This window comes from Dama dama, chromosome 20 (assembly GCF_033118175.1).
Source record: "Dama dama isolate Ldn47 chromosome 20, ASM3311817v1, whole genome shotgun sequence".
Lineage (NCBI taxonomy): Eukaryota > Metazoa > Chordata > Mammalia > Artiodactyla > Cervidae > Dama > Dama dama.
The window spans coordinates 43,553,149-43,572,756 of record NC_083700.1 but is presented as its reverse complement, the minus strand read 5'-3'; the positions used below and the strand labels follow the sequence as shown (position 1 = coordinate 43,572,756).

Below are 19,608 nucleotides of genomic sequence, written 5' to 3'. Positions count from 1 at the left end.
CTCCTCCTGTCTTCAATCTTCCCAGCATCAGGGTCTTCTCTATTGAGTCAGTTTTTCGTACAGGTAGCCAAAGTATTGGAGTTTCAGCTTCAGCATCAGGCCTTCCAATGAATATTCAGGATTGATTTCCTTTAGAATTGACTGGTTTGATCTCCTTGCAGTGCAAGGGACTCTCAAGAGTCTTCTACAACACCACAGTTCAAAAGCATCAATTCTTTGGTGCTCAGCTTTCTTTATGGTCCAACTCTCTTATCCATACACGACTACAGGAAAAACCATAGCTTTGACTAAACGGACCTTTGTTGGCAAAGTAATGTCTCTGCTTTTTAATATGCTCTCTAGGTTGGTCATAGCTTTCCTTCCAAGGAGCAAGCGTCTGTTGATTTCATGGCTGCAGTCATCCTCTGCAGTAACTCTGAAAATAGTTAATTACTATAGGAAACAATATTTAAGAAAATAACTGCTGAAGCAATAGAAAAATTTTCTGTTCAAACGTGGCTTCCAGATCCTTTTGTTAATGCAGACCAGCTTTTAAGGCCATACAAGATTTACTGGAGAGGATCAAGGTCATTATTTTAACCATGTGATCTTGGCCAAGTTATTATGAAAATTAAATGCAGAAATGTGCCTCACCTAGAGAATAGTATAGTGAAAAGTTTGTGAATACTGTGAATATATTCACTATAGTGAATAGTTAGTTCGATTTAACTAATATTTATTTGTCAGTGATTTTGTGTCAGGTGAAAGTGGAAACAAGATTTTTAGTCTCTGCTGTGAACAGGGAGGCCTGGCGTGCTGCGATTCATGGGGTCGCAAAGAGTCGGACACGACTGAGTGACTGAAATGAACTGAACTGATGAATCCACCTGTCAGTGCAGGAGACCCAAGAGAAGATCTCCTGGTGGAGGAAATGGCAACCCACTCAAGTATTCTTGCCTGGAAAATTCCATGGACAGAGGAGTCTGGCAGGCTACAGACCCTGGGGTCGCAAAGAGTCAGACACAACTGAGCAACAGCATACATGCATCTAGTAGCTGAATAACACCAGTCAGTTCATTTAATCTCTGTTCCAGTTTCTTCATTTGCAAAACACAACAATTGAACTGGAATAAATCCAGGTCCAATCCTAACATTACAATTTTAGGAAAGCGAATTGGAAAAGCATACTAGGAATTATCAGAGCACGCTGTATAAGATGAGAAAGGAAAGTGACTAAGACACCATTCACTACTGCCATTCATTAGGAAAATATAACAAGGTCAGACAGAGAAATAGAACACAGCAATTTCTTTGTCCTTGGTCAGATACTGACCATTCAAGGTAAAGTCTATTTTCATTCCAATGGGCATTGACAATTTTCCAATTAATGATTTAAGGAACAACTTTTTAAAAATAATATGTTAATTTATTAACCAATCTGTGCTAACAAGATTGCACAGTTATGAAAAGGAATAAAGAGTTATATGTGGAAACATTTAAACTAAAGCTGTGGAAGGTGGATAATGAGCTATTATATTACAAGACCACCCTTCAAGCACTGGAAAAACTCCAACCAGTTTTGTATGATTTTTACAGGTTTTTAATATTCACATTCTACCATGAGCATGATATAGAGAACTAAAGAAAAGATACCAGAGCTTGGATTTTGTCATCCCAGGACGACAGACCTCTTAGTTTAAAAGGTTAAAAGAGAGATTATCCTGATTCTCTAACTGAAAAATTACCAAACCTGATGAGATTTATACAGTTTTCTTTCTTGCCTGAAAGACAGGTACTTAGTGAAAAGGTAAAATGACTGCCTTTACATGCTCTGGGCTTCCCAGCTGGCTCAGCAGTAAAGAATCTGTCTGGAGTGCAGGAATGCTGGGTTTGATCCCTGGGTCAGGAAGATCCCCCTGGAGAAGGGACTGGCTACCCACTCTAGCATTTCTGCCTGGAGAATTCCATGAACAGAGGAGCCCAGCAGGCTACAGTTCATGGGGTTGCAAAGAGTTGGGCATGACTGAGCAACTAACACTTACCACACTCTACATATGTCTCACATGAAAATAAACTTTATTATTTAAATACTAAGCTCTTGTACCTAGATGAATATGTAATTATTATTATTGTGACTGTGAACTACAGAGATTAATCAAGACAACATATTTATTACAACAAAGTAAAATTCAGATAAAATAAAAAGAATTCAATTGAAAATATATGTAAGAAAAAGGATTATGTGTTAATTAAGGATACTTTTAAATAAAGCAGTCATGACATCTTTTAACTGTGTTACTCCAAGAATATGAGAAAAAAGAAATACGGAGGAAAGCACATCTTTGAAAACCATGTGAGATGAGTAAGCTAGCAAATAACTAATCAAGCCTAGTTATATTTCATTCAAGCTCTAGCTTTTATTACCAGTCACTTATTTTAAATGAAAGCATCAAAGGAGTTCAAAAGTTAACACAGACACAAAAAATTGTGGGAAGTCGCCAGTAACACCTACTCCACATCAAACAGGAAATAAGTGTAGGCACTAAGAGATTTAATTAAAGCATAGGCATCAAGTAAAAAGGTTTTCTCAATTATGAAAAGTCACAAAAAAGTAAAAACTTAACCAGAAGAGTTTACTATAAAAAATATAAAAATATTTTTTGCTATATCTTGTGGGTATTTTTAATTTTTTTATCGCACCCAAAGTTAAGAAATATCTTTATGACCTTACAAACATTTCAAGAGCCATCATTTACTTTTATCACACATGATAAACTCATATATTTTCTATTCCTTCCTTTTTTTTTAATCCTGTTACATCCTTCTTGTTGTTGTTTAGTCACTAAGTCATGTCCATTCTTTTGCAACCCCATGGACTATAGCCCTCCATGCTCCTCTGTCCATGAGATTTCCCAGGCAAGAATACTGGAGTGGGTTGCCATTTCTTTCTCCAGGGGATCTTCCTGACCCACAGATTGAATCCATGTTTCCTCACTGGCAGGCAGGTTCTTTACCACTGAGCCATCCGGGAAGCCCTGGTCACATCCAACTGAATTGTTATTTCATAATCTATCAATGACTCTAATCTGCAATTTGAAAACATTATTTCATGGCACATACAGACCAGACCATTAAAGTTCAGTCTTGAAAGAGATGGACTTATGCAATGGAAAAAAGTCTGATTCTGTATTATATCATTTGTAAACCTGAACAAAAACTATAAATATGGCTAGTAAATTAGCTTTCTTTAGAGATCTGAAAACTGTTCTAAAGAGGTAAAGGGAGAGATCAGTATTATGTGATTTTTAGAGAGGAGGGTATGTGCAATCATGTACACATCTTGGTAAAATTTACTGTTTTTCTCAAGGAGGAGATATCTCAGTGAATGATTTTAGAGCTCCTCTAAGTATGGGAAGATGCAAGAAACTGGGTTCTTAAAATTTTTCCCTAAAAATATCTATCTGCAGGCCTGTCCTGCCAGTTTTCTCAGAGCACAGAGTGCCTTATGCTGATCTTCACTGTGAACTTCTTTCAGGGTATACCATAGGTCAGCGACTGAAGCAGCTGATCACTTGATTTTGAAGTTGGGCAACTTTCTTTCCAATCCCTTCCCTTTCGGTCTTAACTTCAACTAAGGTTTAGTAAGCATTTTGTGACAAATTTGCCCCCTGGTAGTAGGAAGGCTCATTCCCAGACCAGCAAGGATTTCACTGATAGGCTCTCAATGTGCTATTACTGAACTAAGCCCAGTTAACAGTAGCCAAAAGTCTCCAGACTACCTGTCTTACTAGTCTGTTATGGTCCAGGAAATGGTTCCTTTTTGTTGCTTCTTCCCACTACTAGAGTTACACTTATAATCGAGCTTATAGTACTACATAGTTGGTCAATCATTTCAGGTTTCCTAATCATCACTAAATTTACCTTAGGTCAGTGACATATTTGGTAATGCAAGAAACAATAGTCATGTAAAATAGGCAGAATACAAATAATATAGCTAGTAACATTAATAAGGACATCAGTAAGTATTTAAGCTGAAGACTTTCATCAGGTGCAACCCAGTATTTCCCCAGGTCATCTGACCAGTTTGTTTTACATCAATCGCTATCTTTAGGAGAAATAATATACTGGCTTCATACACAAAAGTGAAAGTGTTAGTCACTCAGTTGTTTCTTGCGACCCCATGGACCATAGCCCGCCAGGCTCCTCTGTCCATGGAATTCTTCAGGCAATATTTGAACCAGTCCTAATGAGATGGATGAAGCTGGAGCCCATTATACAGAGTGAAGTAAGCCAGAAAGATAAAGAACATTACAGCATACTGACACATGTATATGGAATTTAGAAAGGTGATAACGATAACCCTATACGCAGAACAGAAAAAGAGACAGAGAAATACAGAACAGACTTTTGAACTTTGTGGGAAAATGTGAGGGTGGGATATTTCAAAAGAACAGCATGTATACTATCTATGATGAAACAGATCACCAGCCCAGGTGGGATGCACGAGACAAGTGCTCCAGCCTGGTGCACTGGGAAGACTCAGAGGAATCAGGGGGAGAGGGAGGGGGGAGGGGGGATCGGGATTGGGAATACATGTAAATCCATGGCTGATTCATATCAATGTATGACAAAACCCACTGGAAAAAATATATATATATAATAATTAAAAAAAAAAAAAAAAGAATACTGGAGTGGGTAGCCATTTCCTTCTCCAGGGGATCTTCCCAACCCAGGGGTCAAACCTGGGTCTCCTGCATTGCAGGTGAATTCTTCATCATCTGATTTCACCAAAGATGTCTGCATGTACAAGATAATCAACCTCGGATAATCAACCCCTTACTGGATTGAGAAAGGAATGTTATCTTTAAAGGAGTATCATGACTGATGCCAGAAGAAAAATCGATCTTTATTGTTGAGGAGGTATTCGTCTGGTTAACCCATAATACAAATGCATGGTGCACACTAGAGGGGAGACAGGTGGCCAAAAGGGGCAGAGAAAAGTTTATATTTAATGTTCCTTGTCTGGCAACCCACTCCAGTATTCTTGCCAGGAGAATTCCATGGACAGAGGAGCCTGGCAGGCTACAGTCCATGGGGTCACAAAGAGTTAGACATGACTGAGTGACTAACATTTTCACTTTCAGTTGTCTGGCATAAAATATGAATATTTATTTCATCGTAACCATAATATAAAAACATTGCAATCCCTAAAGCACTTGAATGTTCCTTTCAGAATTTCCATAAAGCACATTCCATACTGTTTAAAATTAATAACTACTTTTTATTCAATATTGCTTTTATTTTATTAACTAAAATTACAATGGCATCATTTTCTTTTATTTTGTTAAAAGTATACAATTTTTCAATTTGCTTATAAGTTAAACATGCTTTTGTTTATGTTTTGGCCTAGAAACAGAACCACCATTTTTTAATAATGTTTCCACTAAAAAATTAAATTGAAATTCCAAGCTGAATGATAAATTAATTTTGGGACACAGTATGTGTAATTTCAGCATTTCACCTAGGAACTAGGGCAAAACTGTTAAGCCTATGACCAAAACCTAGAGGGACTGGGGTTAAAGATACCCATAGGTGTTCACCTTACAGTGGCAGAGCTAGGCATGAAAAGAGTTTTAGAAAAGTAGGTAGAACGAGAGAAGGATAAGGAGATTGACAAAATCAGATAAGACTAAGCACAAGAGATACACAGAAAGCAATGAAATTTCTATAGCAATAAGAAAGGAAAAGGTTAGTTTTACTATAGAGGGGAAAAGAAAGGGGACATAGTGTGAAAAAGAAGAAAAAGAAACATACATTTGGTGATAAACTGGTAGAGACTACATCTAACATAATCCTTACAACAAGCATCATTTTAGAGATGAAAATCTGAGACCAGGAAATGTACACAAAATCCTGTACACTTTTAGGATTAGAACTCAAACCTAACTCCAACATCTGCATTCTCTTCACTTCAAATCTTTGCTCCCTCCTTTGAGAGAGAGGATCTGGAAGGTGCAGCGAGAATCCGAATTTCACAACAAACAATGTGAGTGGGGGCATATTATGACAAATGAGAAATCGAAATTAGCCTACTTTATTCAGAATGCTGGGTCTACTATATGAGTCTGAGAAGCAATGTAGAGATTTCTCTCATAAAACTAAAGTCCCTGAAACAATGGATACAAAAACAACTAGTATAATGCTTAAAAACACCATCAATACATGGTAATTGCCATCATTTATAATCACTAGTCACTTTCCATATCGCCATTATGCGCTAAGTTTTTCTGATGAACACCGTTGTGGTTAAACAATTGAGATTTCCATGTGTTTCTTTCATCTGCATTTAATTTGTTCAAGCCTTTTGAAATATTTCAGAAAATGTGTTCCCCTTCTTGCCAGTAATTTAACTTCACCTTCATAGAATAAGCTTCCATAATATCAAGAGTTAAACTGACTTTGATAGCTGAATCTCAAATTTTAGAGAAACTGAAAACCAGGTCAAGTATTTCCACTTCCCCAGATAAAAATGTTTCAGACTCCATTTTCACAGCAGGAAGTACAGAGAAAAACGATTTTTTAAAATTAACAAATGGAGTTATGACATTTTCGGTAAAGGTTCTAAAAAATAAAGAGCATTAAAAAAAAATGGCACATTGACAGTCAATTTGAGATCTGTCAGGTGTGACAACTGAAAATGGTTGAAAAGAATTTAGAGTTTAAGGAAAAGAAAAGGTAAAGGAAAACCACCGAAGAAAAAGAACCGGAAGTTCCCCAATCTAATTCTGATTCTCCTGATCACAGCATCATCAGAAAGCTTTTTCTCTTACATGACGATGTCATTGTCATCGGACGCACAGTGTGTGACTGCTCAGTCGTGTCCGACTCTTTGCGATCCCATGGACTGTAGCCCACCAGGCTCCTCTGTCCATAAAATTTTTCAGGCAAAAAATACTGGAGTGGGTTGCCATTTCCTTCTCCAGGGGATCTTCTTGACCCAGGGACTGAACCCACGTCTTCTGTAGCTCCGGCATTGGCACAGATTCTTTACTACTAAGCCACTTGGGAAGATATCCATCCCCAAGACTTTTTCTCTTGACCCCTGCATTTCTCTACAGGCTATCCCTTCCATAGCCTCAGTTATCACCCCTGAATAATATTTCCCAAATCTTTCATTTGCCCCCCCTCCCAAATCATAATGCTTCGACTCAGATTTCCAAGTATCTATAGATTTCTGTTTGGATGACAATAAGCTCATTTTTTTCTGAAATGAAATTCATTACTTTTCCCTCCAAACTAGCTCTTGCATCTGAGTTTCCTATTTTGATGATGGCTTATCATCATTTCTAGTCAACAGATTTGAAACCCCAAATTCTCAAGATTTGGCTCCAAACACTCTTTGGGACCCCAATTTCCAAACAAGCTCAGCAGATTCCACCTCTACTCTTCCATTTGCCTACTTATCCCTTCAGCTTCTCTCTTCTACTTTTCATTCTATTATATCTGTCTGCTGCTTTCCATTCCAACAACACCTTCAAGCATAAAGCTTTCATTACCTGTCACCCAGATTAGTGAAATCCTTTCCATTGCCTCCTTGTTTCTGCATCTCCATTCTAAATCTGTCCTACAAAACATCACAAGATCATTTCCCTAAGGCACAATTCTCATTACATCACTCCTCTCTCCAAAAACCTTCTACAGCTTCTCAGGACTTACTCAATCAAGGACAAAAGCATTAAGCATTTAATGTGTATTCAACCCAATCCGTGCTCCAACAACAATGTACCATTTGTACCTGCTTCTGGAACAAGCGCTTCACTTTTTTTCTAGCCATGTTCTATCTTCTAACTGGGACCTCCATTACGCTTACACATCAAATTCCTACCCATGTCAAAACAGAGATATGTTAAATGGGGGGTAAAAATACATACAAAAATATCTGAACATTGTTTAAAAAAAAAAAAAAAGAGGTAAGTTGCCTATCATTTCATGTAAAATGCAAAAGACTGGTAATATACAATATAAGCATGGATGTGGAGAAGTAAGTGCTGTCATACAGTGAAGAGTGTAAATCACTGCAATATTTTTGGAGGAAATGTAACAATTTCCTACTGAACTAAAATATGTTTAACCTTTGACTAAGGAATTTCACTTCTAGGAATTTATCCTACAAAAAAAAAAAAACCTACACAACAAACAGCACAGGAAATATAGTCAATATTTAAAAAAAAAAAACTTTGTATGGAGTATATTTTATATAAATTTGAATTATTCTGTTGTATACCTGAAACTAGTATAATATTGTAGGCCAACTATACTTCAATTTTTAGAAAAGAAAAAGTCAAGTCCACATAGTTGTGCAAGGGTTATTTGTAATAACAAAAATATAAGACAATTTCGGTGGTTACAAATATATTCTATGCTATGCATGCTCACGCTTGGTCTCTCAGTTGTGTCCAACTATTTGCCACCCCATGGACTGTGGCCCATCCTCTGTCTACAGGATTTCCCAGGCAAGAATACTGGAGTGGGTTGCCATTTCCTCCAGGGGATCTTCCCAACCCAGGGATTGAACCTGTGTCTTCTGTGTCTCCTGCATTGGCAGGTGGATTCTTTACCACTGAGTCACCTGGGATGCCCCTTATTCTATGCTGTCCCCAAACTCTAAAGTAATGTGTACCCACCACTATGTATAACTCAAGTAATCAACAAGGATATCTATCTAGCACAGAGAACTATACTCAATATTTTGTAATAACCTATAAGGGAAAAGAATAGATACATATAAATGTATATATGTGTATAAATATAACTGAATCACTTTCCTGTACACTTAAACTAACACATCATTGTTAATCAACTCTGCTTTAAAAAATAAAATACTGTGTATCCGTTTAAAAGAATGAAATAGAGTAAATAATGACAGGAATAACAGCTGATAATTACTGACTGCTTTCTAGGAGGTAGGAATTCTTTTAAATGCTTTGCAAATATAAATTCTTTTCACAAAATCTTAAGACATGAATCTGCACACACTTAGGTGGAGACATGCTCACGCCATAGTGAGGAATGAAAACAACATACTACAAAAGGATACTTAAGTTACATACAAAAGAAAAGAGAAAAGAAAAAACACCATCCTTTAACCATTCTCAATAGCAGCTACCCCCTAGGAAAGTGTTTTCAATATGGGAAGAGGAGTGGACTTCTTTTTAATCCTTTTTAAATTGTGTATATTTTTTAAAGCATGCAGTGCTTTGTAATTTAAAAATAGACTACAAACATGCATATGTGAAGACTGTAAAGAAACATTACATAAACTGTAAGATGTTTAGAATTTTTTTTTCAATTTTCAAATATTCTATATTACTTTTACTGTTTTTTGTTTGTTTTTGTTTTCATAAAACCTCCACGCCTCTTTCAAGGTCCATTTAAAATGCTATCAACCACTCTGTCCTATGAGACAGTGTGTAGTAAGGACTCTGAAATCACATAGACCTAGGTTTGAATCCAGCAGGCACCACCTTAGTGACTGACCTTTGGCAAATTATTTGGGCCTTGATGAAGATTAAATAAAATAACATCTATGAAACATTTTGCACAGTGTCTACCACAAACCAGATCTTGCATAAAATCCTTTCTTCCTTGGAATATTACCTAATTCTGCCAACCTTAAATAACTGGTCTCTTCTGGGAGGCTCTATAAGCTGTAGTGTTTTACTAATAAAACATGTTAATGCATTTTTCTGCCACAACTGGTTGACTTGTCTTAAAGAAGCAAAGGCATTCTACTCCTTGATTTCCTTTCACAATAACTGAGCAGACAACCTTGAAAATAGCACTCAATGCAATGCAGTAGTGTGATTCCAGAAAATCTGACATTACCTAAGTAGACAGGTGTGAAACAGAAGGTACAGTCAGCAAAAAGAATCAACATACTGGCTTATTAAAAGACTTAGTAGAACTCATCCCCTTAAAAAAAAAAAAAAAAAAAGTCCTTCACTGTTTTCAGTAAATCAACAGACCAAGTTGTAGCCTCCCACCTTTGCACTATCCAAGTAAACATTCAAAGCTTTCTTCCACCTTTTCTCTAATTCAGAGAAAGAAAATATCTTAACTAAAAGTTTAGCTTTATAAAGAATTATTTCTGGTAATACATTTACAAACTGAAAACTCCCCCTTTGCCCCTAGGACAGCATGACAAGATATTTAAAAAAATTAAAGGCAGAGGTAACACCTAGTTACCCCAGAGCCTCTCTGAAATTCTAAAGGCACACCAGAGCTAGGGGTCAGGGGGCTAAGATTCCTAAATTAAAAGACACTTTAAAGATCAAATAAAGTATGCCATTAGGTTAAGTAAAAAGGGAGTTTCCATTGCTAAAAATTAAGGACTAAACACTGATGCACGAATAAAGTCAGGGCTTTTCATGATCCCAAACATGTCTCTACTTACAATCACCCTTTTCATGGGATTAAAGCTCTGTGTAGTCAAAGTCATGGGACATATTATTAACCTAACTCCTTAGCGAACACTCATTAGTTCAACACAAGCTCACAAGCTCCAGAACACCGTTCGTTAATAAGACATCCACCCTGCGTCTCCAGCAGCCCGGGTCAGCACAAGCGACTGCTCTCCACGGAGCTGGAATTAATTCTTAAGTGCCTTACAAAAAGCTCTGGCAGAAAGAAAACAGGAGACACTTACCTTGAGAAGCAAAGGCAGCCTATCCAGCTTCCGGTTTTGTTAACAACTCGTATCTCTTTTTCAGCAGCTGGGTGGAGCCAGCTTACCCATAAGAACAGAGTTTCCCAAACTAACCAGCAAAACAGGATTTGCAAGCCCGACACTAGTCTCAGGACTCTGTTTCTGAGAATTAACCCTTCTGTTCTACACAAAGAAACAATTTTACCATACCACCTAATCACTGTTTCACCGAGAAAATTAAATTTTTGTCTTTAACTATAAAACCATTTGAAATACAACCTGTTCTGTATAACGCTCAGTAAAGACAGAGAATCAGTTTGTGCTTAGGTAAGGGTTGCCAAATTTAGCAAAATTATTGCATAGGATGTTAAATTCAAATTTCAGATAAACAACCAATCATTCATTAATATAAGCAATATTGACGACACACATATTAAAAATGATTCATTGTTTCCCTAAAATTCAAATTTACCTTGTATTTTATCTGACAGGGCTTCCCTAATTGCTCAGTTGGTAAAGAATCCGCCTGCAATGCAGGAGACCCTGGTCTGATTCCTGGGTGGGGAAGATCCGCTGGCGAAGGGACACTCCAGTATTCTTGGGCTTCCCTTGTGGCTCAGCTGGTAAAGAACCCACCTGGGCAATGCGGGAGACCTGGGTTCCATCCCTGGGCTGGGAAGATCGCCCAACCATCCCTGGGTTGGGAAGATCGCCTTGAGAGGCCACTTATTCTAGCCTGGAGAATTCAATGGACTGTATGGGGTCGCAAAGAGTTGGACATGACTGAGCAACTTTCACTTAACTTAGCTTAGCTTAGTTTATCTGGCAACCTTATCTAGGGAATAACAGTAATTAGCAGACTATTCCAATTAACTACAAAAGGTGTAATAGAATCAGACTGCATTAAAATGAAACCTTTGAAAGTGCAAGTGACAATGCAAAAGAATTCTTTTATTACGCAAAATTTACCTTGGGGCTTCCCAAGGTGGTAAAGAATCCACCTGTCAATGCATGAGTGGTAGGTTGGATCCCTGGGTGGGGGAAGATTGCCTGGAGGTGGAAATGACAACCCACTCCCCTATTCTTGCCAGGATAATCCCACTGACAGAGTTGCCTAGTGGGCTACAGTCCATGGGGTCACAAAGAGTTGGACAGACTCAGCACTGAGCACGCACACCTTGGAATGTAGGAGTTTTGTTTGTTTTTGTTTCTTTTTAAAGCCTTTAATCTTTCTTTTGCCAAGATTTTTTTTGTCAAAAAAAAAAAAAAAAACCTCAGGGCTAGAAAAAGACAATATTAAATACCTCAGACCATGACTAGAACGTGCAGACTGAAAAACAAACTGTCACACATGCCTTGACTTGTGATCGCTAGTTGGCAATCACATTAGCAAATTTTCTAAAAGTATTTCAAAAAAGGAAAAGAGTAGGGAAAGAACACCATCACTTTAATCTTTAGAACTTGCCACAAATTAACAAAAGCCCCCTCTACAGGATTTTAGAGAGAAGCTTTAAATAAAGAAAACTCTGATTTTCTATCCTAAAGCTGCTTGGAACGTGAATGAACTTAAACTGAGTCAGTTGAACTTCAGTCCTTCCATATTAAGGGTCAAGTGGTGACAAAACTTTCTATAATTAGACTCTTTCCAGGAATAGTCCCCAGTGAACACTTTACATGCCAAAAGCATGATAAAGTCTATAAAACAAATAATTCTTAGAATATGCTATCAATCTTTCATCCTAAAGCACTCTTAGAAAGCAGTATGGTATGGCAGAAAAAACTGAATGGAGAGGTTTAGCACTTTCTAAAACCAGCCTTTCCAGGCTTATCATTTCCCTTAAAGTCCCCAGTCCTAATTCCCCTTATCATTCCCTCCCAGAAGCTCACCTCTTCAGCTACTTGTCAGCTGCCAGAAAAGAAAGTCTATTTATTAAAGTCTTCAATGTACATTGGACTCTGAGAAGTAGACACCAGCCCATTGGATCCCACTCTCAGGTTTCTAAATTAGCAGTTCTCAAATTTTTGGGTTTCAGGATCCCTTTGCAACTCCTAAAAATTATTACAGCCCCTAAGAGATGTTCGGTTATGGGGGTGATATCTGTCAATATCTATTGTATTAAAAAATTTAAAATGAGACATATTTAAATACTTATTCACAAATTCCACATATTTATTTATGGACGAATGACAATAATGAACTAATCACATGTATTTTTTCTTTTTTACTCTTAATATTTTTTCCTCTTGCTTTTATAAGTGTTTTCCAAAAATAAGAATTCAGTGAGAAGAGTAGTATTGTTTAAATTTTTACAAATTGCTTCTGAGCCTGGGTTAATAAAAGACAGCTGGATTCTCATACCTGCTTCTCCATTCAGTCTGTTGCAACACAATACAACACATCATGCAGTCACTGGAAAAATCCACTGCATACTCATATGAGAATGAGGATGAATAAGGCAAATAAAGTATAGCATGAACAATGAGAACCATCCATTAGGCTTCCATTTTGAACAAGCACATGAATGATCATATCTAAGTCTCACGAGGACTCTAGGTAAAAGGTATTTGTCATGGACATACTGCAGCTGAGAAGGCTAAGGCTGTGCCTGGCTAAGTAAAGAGCCCAAAGTCAGGCAGAAAAAAGTGGCCAACAGGGATCCAAGCCAGAGCTACTGACTCCATATACTGAGTCCCACTGCCAAGTATGAATGAGGGCGGATGGGCCAAACATATAAATCTTCCTATTGCAGTCAGCCTGTCATTAAAGATTACATTCAGGTAAAACATCTCCAGTTGTTTAGACCCTGCCTCAATTCCATAAAGGGTTTCTCTGACAGCTCAGTTGGTAAAGAATCCGCCTGCAATGCAGGAGACCTGGGTTTGATCCCTGGGTTGGGAAGATCTCCTGGAGAAGGGAAAGGCTACCCACTCCAGTATTCTGGCCTGGAGAATTCCATGGACTGTTCAACACCATAAACCCAAATCCACTGTCTAAAATGAACTTATTTTCACTCAGTCTTTAATTATATCTCATCAAATTTCATCCAAATTCATCCCCTCTTCTCTATCTCCAGTGCCTTCATTCTAGCTTACATCCTCATTACTTCTCAGCAGGACTATGGTCATTATCTACTAAGCACCTCCAGTTTCTCATCAACTTAATAAGCCATCCCACATGCTATCATATTAATCTTCCTAAAGTATAACTCATACCATGTAATTCTCAAAAAACCTTCACTTACTACTTACTGCTGAATGAATGAATGTCCAGAATCCATAGACTGACAGTCAAATGAAATAATATCTGTAAATCACAGTGCCTGCCACAAAAGTATTTGTAAATGAAACCTCCCATCTTCCCATGCTTCACAATAAGAAATTGTTCCAAAATTACCCATAAACTTCTGACCAAACTCTGTTCATTCAATCCACATTTTACGTGTTCTCTAACAACACAAAGCCATTCTTAGCGTTAGATTAGTAGTAGCAATATTCTTCATAATTTTCTTCCCACCAGTTCCAGGTCACTTCACAGTATGCTCCTCTAAACACAGCCTACTCCTTAAATTACTCAACATAATGTGACTTCTCTATGATGAATGAGCCTGAACAATATCTGCCACTTCACCCAACCCCTGGCTAGAATTATCTGTGGCTTCAAAAGGTAACTAACATTGTTACTGAGATCCAGTCTTGACTTATTTAGGTAAAATTAATCTCTTGAAAAAAAATATTTATTTTCACCATAATTTCTTTTCACTATAAAAAAACTTGCAGATGATCTGAAGTCAAAAATGTCTATTCCAGAGGATAACTCTTTGTGGCATAGGACGTTGCTTTCTGATCATTCTTTTCCAGTGAGATATTTCCTTGTTGTGCCACACTGTCTTGCTCTTTGTAGAAAGTCTAAGCCTTCCATTACTCCAGCTATTAATATAGAAACCCTGTTCTACCCATTACTAATGATAATCCAGAAAATGCCACTGCACATTTCCAAAGTTGCAGCAGGAAGCAGATATAAGGTATGAGAGTGGCTCCACTGTGTAAGGCTGTGATTAGATGAGTCACTCCCGATCCCAGTGGAATGAAGCATTTTGCTTTTGAAGAAAATAAATACCAACAGGGGAAAGACTCAGAGTATTACCCCATTTTAGTAATAGTTCTGCTTCTTCAGGCTTCCCAGGTGGCGCTAGTGGTAAAGAACCTGCCTGCTAATGCAGGAGACATAAGAGATGCAGGTGCAAACCTTGGGTCGGGAAGATCCCCTGGAGGAGGGCATGGCAACTCACTCCAGTATTCTTGCCTGGAGAATCCCATGGACAGAGAAGCCTGGCGAGCTACAGTGCATAATGTAACAAAGAATCAGACATGACTGAAGAGACTTAGCATGCATGCATGCACTGCTTCTTCAGGTTGACAGGTAAACTAGAGAAGCTTGGCTTAAAATGAAGGTGAAAAGGCAAATGAGTGTGGTGAAAAGAGCCCTAGATCACTTTAGACAAATCACTTATCCTCTCTGCTCTTGTTACCTCAAAAGTAAAAGTGAGGGGTTACAACCAGAATCATATATTCTCTAAGGTCTCATGTCAAATTCTGAATGCAGTTTCTGGTAGCCAAGAAGAGGCACATAATGCACCAGAAAAATATTAGATTTTTAGGTAGTCAGTTTAAAAAAAAAATTATCACAATCACCCAACAAATATTTTGTCAAGTAACCTACTGTATCACAAAGATTGTACTAGGCACTAACCTATACTTGTACAAAGAGGTTCTAAATCTACTGTAATATATTGTGTCTTCCTAGGTGGGTGAGAAAGAGAAGGAAGGAAGGAAAGAGGGAGGGAGAGGGGGAGAAAGGGAATAAGGAAAGGGCACAATTATCTGGTAAACCCATGTGCCTGTAGACATGCAGTCTGGTAGTTTTTCAGACATCTGAGCATGTTCTTTGTCCCATAAGACTCTTGAGAGTCCCTTGGACTGCAAGGAGATCCAACCAGTCCATCCTAAAGGAGATCAGTCCTGGGTGTTCACTGAAGGACTGATGTTGAAGCTGAAATTCCAACACTTTGGCCACCTGATGCAAAGAGCTGACTCATTTGAAAAGACCCTGATGCTGGGAGGGATTGAGGGCAGGAGGAGAAGGGGACAACAGAGGATAAGATGGTTGGATCGCATCACCAACTCAATGGACATGGGTTTGTGTAGACTCCGGGAGTTGGTGATGGACAGGGAGGCCTGGAGTGCTGCAGTTCATGGGGTTGCAAAGAGTCGGACACAACTGACTGAACTGAACAACACTGTATGTTTTATGAAGATAAATTTGGTTCAGGCTTCCATAAACACCTCCACTCTTAGACCTTCAACTTTCCTTGATGCTAATAAACACCCAAAATATAATTATAGCCCTCATCTTTTATATAATAATAAATTCCAGTCTTGTTTTCTTGCTTTCAAGCTAATTGAGCATCTCTCCATTCAAAAACTGAACTCAATCTATTTTTCTCCTAGTCGGCTGAATAATAGTCTCCAAAAAGTTATCTACATGCAAAAATCTCCAGAACCTATGAATGTTACAAGGGCAAAAAAAGTGCATGGGGTGGGAGTGTTGCAGATGTCACTGAGTAATTATTTTAGATTATCCAGGTGTGCCCTAACTGCAATCACAAATGTCCTGGAAAGAGAGGCAGGAGAGTACACACAAAAGAAGAGAAGACAGTGTGACCCTGGAAGTAAACACTGAAGAATGACAGCAGCTACTCAGAAGCTGGAGAAACAAGGGACAGATTCTCACCTAGAGCCTGTGGAGGGTGCGTGGTTCTGCCAACCTCCTGACTTTGGCCTGCTGATACTGATTTGGGGCTTTTGGTCTCCAGAACCATGAGAGAATAAATTTCTGTAGTTTTAGCTACCACGTTTATGGTCATTTGTGTTGAATAGTAATAAATATTGAGGTTGCAAAGAACAAAGAGTTTTATTGGGGGTCTAAGGAATTGCGATTTGGGAGACACAGATTGGGAGAAAACCAGAAGAGTGTTCTGGAGAAGAGAAAGAGGCAGGGCCCACAAAGATAAAAACCACATGGTCTGCCAAAGAACCATGACTGACCCTGACGCAAGGCAGGAAACATCTGTCCTCAAGGAATCATGAGCTGCTCTAGGATAAGGGCCCAGAAGGCAGATAGGCTGTGAAGAGCCCCCTAGAATAATAACAGTCCAACAAGGATGCTGAGTTAGGACAAGAATCAAAAGGCCAGATTTCATCAAGACGCATACAAGTCACACCTCCTCAGTGGCCTCCTGGTTCATTTTAGAGAGTTTTCTTAGCAAAACCAACTTCATTTTTATATTTTCCTTTCACATCTGTTACAGTAGCCACAGGAAACGATCAATTTCTCTTTCCAGTTTCTTCTTTGTTTTTCAATTAGCGGTACCTATTTTCCTCACCACACAAGCTAAACCTGGAGATGACTTTCAACTTTTTGTCTTTTTCATATTTTATAGCTCAGAATTTTTCATCTCAGAGCCACAACCCAATTGTTAGTAGATTATATAATCTTAATGGTCACAATCAGAAAAAAAATGATAGAGAAATAAAATAGAAAATACCAGAGAAAATATCTTTATATGAAAAGGGTAAGTAATTGCTGTTGCATGAGCTTTTCTGATTATGAGTAGATATGCCCTGGTTTGTGAGATAAGATGTATTTCTCACTGTGGGTAACAGCCCCAAATGTTGAAACCAACTGCTTTTCATCTCCCCAAGTCAATTATCAGTTCCTTCTTTCTCAGTATTGTTGGGGATGAAAAAACTTTCTTCTGTCCTTCTAAATTCTTCACAACGGTCTAAGAATTAAACTGACATGAGACAAAAAAAAAAAAACAAGAAAAGTTTAATAACATGTACCCCTGGAAGAGATGCAGAAAAACTGAGTTACTTGCCAAAATGACCTAAAACCTCACCTTGAATACCATCTTCAGCTAAAGACAAATGCGGATGTTGGGAGTAATAGGTTGGAGACTTTAGAGAGGAAGAAGGTAACTGATATAAAAATAGAAAAGTAAACATTTGGTAAATAAATGTTTGCTGGCCATGTAGAAACTATGGAACACAGAGTGGACTCTGACCCCTGGGCCTAGCTGAGTTCCCCCTCAACACCACCCATATCTCTGGTGATAGCTCTATTCTGGGAACAGGCCTTTTAAATTATTTAGACAGCCAACAGGTTGTAGAAGAGAGACTTCCTGAGTCTTCTATTACTTAAATATGGTCAGCCTAAATTAATCCTCATGCCAAAGAGTATTTTGGGGTGGCAAATTTTGCACCCCTACAATACTTATATGTAAGCCTTCTTTCTACAGACTTTAGACTATCAAGGGCCAAACACAAAAACAAAATGTGTAAAAGAAAGGGAATATGGAAAAAAGAAAAAAAACAACAACAACACTAGGCAGTCAAAAACAGTGAATCTTTTTGTCCATTTGTTGCATAAGCTAATTCACTGATAGCTAACTATCAGGGTGCCATTGAACAACTGGAGGGAGTCAACAAAGATAATAATCTCAGTAGGTTATGGATTCTCCAGGGAATTTGATAATCCCTGTGGGCTTCCCTGCTGGCTCAGACGGTAAAGCGTCTGTCTGCAATGCTGGAGACATGGGTTCGATCCCTGGGTCGGGAAGATCCCCTGGAGAAGGAAATGGCAACCCACTCCAGTACTCTTGCCTGGAAAATCCCATGTACGGAGGAGCCTGGTAGCCTACAGCCCGTAGGGTTGCAAAGAGTCGGACACGACTGAGTGACTTCACTTTACTGTGGGGCAAACTGCTGCCAGGTCTGTCCATTGGTTTCCAGCTCTGATAGGCACATGGGCACCGATACTCCCCTCCAGTCTCTTACCTCCCATCATCCAACGACAGAGTTGACTACTGATCACTGTGATCTGAGTGCTTGGGAGAGTTGCTTAGTAACTAAACACTTCCAGTGTCTTCTCTGGGCCTAAATATTTAACACACTGTTCTCTGCTGCCCCCAGTAGGCCAAGTTTGTTCTTCTGTAGCCTAAAAATGAGATATTTTCTTTTAAGATGTTGACAGTTAAGACTCTAAATTCAGAACACTGAATAAATTCCTAACTTGAATCACTAATAACTTTACTTCTCTGAGAGCAAAGGAAGCAACAACCAGAACTGTATCTCTTGAGTCAATTCTGATCAACAGAAAAAAATTGATGAACCCAAGACAGGAAATTTGAGGGCAAGAGGAAGAATTGGTAGTGGTAGCATCTATTCAGATGGGAAGATTAGAGGGAAAAGGAAAGAGCAGATTTGAAGGGTGGAAAGCAAGAGCTGAGTGTTGGACGTTTTAAGCTTTAGATGCCATTAAAATAGCCAAGTGAAGCTATCTGTTGATAGACTTGTATGAAAATAAATATTTGAGTCATCGGTACTACAAAGTGAGCATGGATGGAAAAAAGAAGAGATTTGATAAAATGAGCTTTGGAGTTCACTAACGTTTAGCGGTTGGGAAGAACAGGCACATATACACATAAATCTTCCAATTAAATTATCCTCCAATTAAAAACACTTACCATGACAAAGAAAAAATTGTAGTCCCTTCCTTGATTAATAAAACTCTAGGATAACACCGTCTTAGAGATAATAAATTTCTCCCAAGTTTTCTCTCTCACCATAGCTGGAATATCTGCTTCTTCAAGGAAGTCTCTGCTAGTAAGGTCTTTTAGCATACTCATCATTGCATCATGCTCACCCAGATATGCAGGATAATCTCTCTCACTGAAAGTCAACTGATTATGAACTTGAACCACATCTACAAAATACCTTCATAGCAATGTCTAGCTTAGTATTTGATGGAATATCTGGGGATTATAACCTAGCACAGTCAACATCATACTACTGTATCTAAAACA

The 19,608-nt window shown here is 38.3% G+C and overlaps 1 protein-coding gene across 2 annotated transcripts in view; it reads right to left on the bottom strand.

Annotated features, from left to right (window-relative positions):
- The window catches only part of FRRS1 (ferric chelate reductase 1), a 53,163-nt gene extending 42,383 nt beyond the window's left edge, over window positions 1–10,780 (bottom strand). The window contains exon 1 of one of the 2 annotated variants that reach the window (XM_061121310.1): window positions 10,685–10,780. The gene's annotated coding sequence lies outside the window, so the exon portion shown is untranslated. Of the gene's footprint in view, window positions 1–7,535; window positions 7,597–10,684 lie in introns of those variants that run through there. The other variant, XM_061121309.1, reaches the window with a different exon arrangement.
- Window positions 10,781–19,608: the final 8,828 nt, after the last annotated feature.